Genomic DNA, 4,297 nt, shown 5'->3' on the forward strand with positions numbered 1-4,297 from the left:
CATCCATGTAGAGATTTTACATGGCCATTAGCTTCTATTAATTTAGATAAATACCAATGAACAGAACTTTATGGTAAGGGTACACTTAGTTTTCTATCAATTTAGTGAAAAAAAATTCTCAAATTCTACTTCCAGCACAGTGCTGTGAATTCCCAGAAGACTGACTCATGTATTAACAGCTGTAAACACTGGGGAGAAACACACACACACACACACACACACACACACACACACACTTCTTGTAAGGCTCTAGAGAGTCAACGACGGGTAGACTTTTGGAGGAGGGCCAAAACAAGGGGCCAGGACAAGGAGTTTCCTGGTTCCACGGCTTGTCCTAAGGGCAAGGCATAGCCAAAGCTTAGTGCAGAGCAGCTGGAGGCCCCACTGAAAAGCACCACCTTGCTGACCTGAGGAGGGCAGATCAGGGGACAGAAGGCAAGAGAAGAGAACCCCACGTTCCTGTGTGTAAACTCTACGCATCTACACCTACACACCTGATGCCCAGGGAAGACACCAAATAGCTCAACCAAGAAAACAGAACTGAAATCTGAGAAACCCCTACCAAAGAGGGGTGGTTTGAGTCCAACCATATGAACTGTGAGGAAGAATCCCAAGTATCTGCAAAGGATTCACAACATCCAGGATGAAATCCCCAAATACTGGACATGAAGAACCAGGACGGGGAGGCGAGGAGACAATCAACAAGGACCAAACAGAAGATGACCCAGATATGAAACAATGACCTAAAAGTTTATACTTATGCTGTAACTTAAAAAAAGTTAATATATTGAAAATAGCAGAAAAATTGTTACAATCTTTAAAGATATTTTAGAAATGAAAGTTATAATATCTGAAATAAAAGTTCACTGCATAGGCTTTAATATGCATATTTAATAAATATGGAACAAGGAGAGTAAGATTTAAAGATACATCTCTTTTAAATGACTGAGAACTGTAGAGTATTATTCAATGTTCTAGTGTAGGTTTAAACTGGAGATGCAGAAAGAAAAGAATGAATGACACAAATCTTATGTAAGCATACATATACCTATATATACCTGAGTAAATAATGACCAAAAAAATCCAAAATTTGGTAAAGTGCACAGATTTAGAAACTGAAAAATCTAAGCAAAGCTGAAGCAGGATAAATACAAAGAACAGCATACCTGGCCACATCACAAAGTGCTGAAATTTAAAAACAGGGAAAATCATGAAAGCAGAAAAATCACATACCCAATCCAGTGCAACAATTTGAGGGCCACAAACAGCGCGCTGGAAATCCTGATGGTCAGAAATGGGGCATATTTACAGTGCTGAAACAAAACAAATACTCAATCTCTACTAATGTTCAGAAGATGGTTAGGTATTTGAAGACTGTACTGCATTATTTGTCTAAACACTAATAACCAAGACTGGGTTTAAAATGTTCAAGAACGCTCACACAAAAATGGTATTCCCGATAGCTATTTTCTCTGTCTTCTACATTTTTAAATGAAGGCTTTAATCAATGTTACCTACATGTATGATTTTATAGGTTTTAAAAAAAAAAACCTTACAAGTTCCAATAAGCATCACTGTTTGAAAGCTTTTTTCTATTTTTTGGTGACATTTTTATTTCCTACTTAAAAAAAAAATTGTTGGGGCCACCACTGTGGCACACTAGGTAAATCTTCCGCCTGCAGCGCCAGCATCCCATATGGGTACTGGGTTTCTAGTCCCAGTTGCTCCTCTTCCGGTCCGACTTTCTGCTGTGGCCTGGGAAGGCAGTGGAGGATGGCCCAAGTGCTTGGGCCCCTGTGCCCACGTTGGGGACCTGGAGTAGGCTCCTGGCTCCTGATTGGCGCAGCTCCGGCGGTTGCAGCCATTTGGGGAGTGAACCAATGGAAAGAAGACCTTTCTGTCTCTCTCTCTCACTGTCTGTAACTCTGTCAAATAAATAAATAAAATCTTTAAAAAAAAAATGTTACTCCAGGCAATTTGCTTGGAACTTGCTTGAAAGGGAAAAGACAAGAGAAGCATACCAGGAGAGAGCAGCTTAGGCCTGTGGGCTGCAGCCAGAGAATGAGCCAGGTAACTCTCACCTTTGAGACTATCCACCACAGCCTAAACTTCATCTGGCAACTTAGAGTACAGCAAGTGGCTATGCCTCTGACGTTTTATATCCATAACCATGTGTATCGATGCCTTGGCAGGTGAACTATTTTCCTAGAGAATTAGTAACAATTAATGCGCTGTTTCAAGAAAGACACATCATGCAGTTTTCATTTACCATTTAATATCTTATTGGGCTTGGGTGGGGTTTTTCCCTTCAAATAAGACTATCACATGCTTAGCTGGCTGAGTACATAGTGCAGAGGATTCTGTGAGGGGGGTCACATATAAAATACAAAAATCTGTTACATACACGTTCAGTTAACAACAGTCTGTAATTACAATGAGCGTCAATGTCAAAATAACTCCCTGAACTTGACAAGCAGCATGAAGATACTGTGGCAGCAGCAGGTAGAAAATGCCCCACCAAGGGCAGAGTGTCCACGCAGTGCAACTGCTCCCGGAGCACGGACCAACATGGTTTTTCTTTTTTTTTCCTTGTTAGTAAACACACATGTCAGAGACGGAGGGGGAAAGCAACACAGATTTGGTGGCAGTCAGTTTTGTTGTGCAGGCACATTGTATGAGGATTACAAAGCAGTCACCCTGGGAACTGTAAATTGGACTCAAACATTCATTAAAAAAAAGACAGTTTTATACCATTTTCACGGTTCTGGTTTCCAACTGTCACACTTCAGTTATCTCCTTTTCAAGCAGTAATAAACTTGTGAAGATAGATCTAATGTACTAATGCCAGAAATAAGGAATTCAATGAGAGCCCCTGCCAATCAGCTGTCTATAAAAGTAGCACTGAATACTTCTAGAAACAGACTAATAGTCTGTCCCAGGAGCTTTGGAAAACGGGGGCTGGTGACATGAGCATGTGTGGGGGTACTTATGTCAATGATTCACCAGTAGCAATATTCAACAACTACAAGCTCTCCGTTTGTAACCCTTTAAATAAATATGTACACATGTGCACAATGAGCAGCAGCTACATTAGCATTATGAAACTGTCAGTGGTCAAAGGTGAAGCATTAAGTGTATAAACTGGCAATGTCTTACAGAGCTAGAATAAACGTAACTCAACAGCACTAAGCACTAAGGTCTGGGTGTCTCAGCACCACTCTCAGCACCAAGGGGAATTCCCTATGTAGTTAATAACAAAAAGCTTAACAGTAACATAAAATCTGATGAGGTTCTAACACTTGATGTGATTCAAGAGCACAATTCTTGTCCATACACTTACTTCATGAAAATATCTTTCCTGCCCAGCATTCTTGCCAAGAGTGTTCCAAGGTAATTTAAGTACCTTAAGTAGTACTTAAGTACAACTCCCAAGAAGCCAGCTTTATGAAAAACATCCAAAGTAGAGTTTTCCCACAGCAAAAAGCCATGCTCGAGTGGAAGACCATGAGTTTAGTTAAAACTCACGATGCCACTAAAACTCACAATTATATTTCAGTATCAGCAGAGAGGATGTTTTGGTATAAACACTTAAGCTTTTATTTTAAACCCTTTTTCCAATCGGAAACAACTCCAAAACATAGCTATATGTGAGTGTAGCCAGTTTAGACACCACGTACAGCAGTGTTTCTCAAACTGAGTAGCAGCCCAGTTGACAGTCAGGAAATGAATCTGGTAGGTCTGAAGAGCATTTCAAATAGGGGGAGAGATCAGAGTGTCACACACAGGAAGATAACATATTATTACATAAAATATTTATTTTGGTTAAAGATTTTATATTCAGATATACATACCCCCCTCCACACACACACACAAACATACACACAAATAACACACACATGTTGTTCTGGGTCATGATGTAAAAAGTCGTCTTTGTCACTCAAAAAGCCTGAAATAATACATTGGTCAATAGAGACCACTAAAAAATAATAAATAATGGAGATTCCTGGTGTTAATGTCAATAAGGGTACGTACACTGATCTTGGACTCTGGAATCCAAGGTGAGCCAGAGTTCTCAGTCTACCATGAACACTATGTTAAACTTACCCTACGCCTTCAGGCAGGGGCATGAGTGTAAGGAAGCAAAGAAACCCTCGCTGCAATTACTTACTCGGAGTGGTGTCATGCTGCATTGAGGAAAGGCTTCTTAAAAGAAAAGAAAAGAAAAAGAAACTCCCAAATAGCTAATTAAAAGGCTTTCCTCCTCCTCTGTAAAGTCATACTGTTAGCAAAAAAGTGA

Source organism: Oryctolagus cuniculus, chromosome 1 (assembly GCF_964237555.1).
Source record: "Oryctolagus cuniculus chromosome 1, mOryCun1.1, whole genome shotgun sequence".
NCBI classification, from domain to species: domain Eukaryota; kingdom Metazoa; phylum Chordata; class Mammalia; order Lagomorpha; family Leporidae; genus Oryctolagus; species Oryctolagus cuniculus.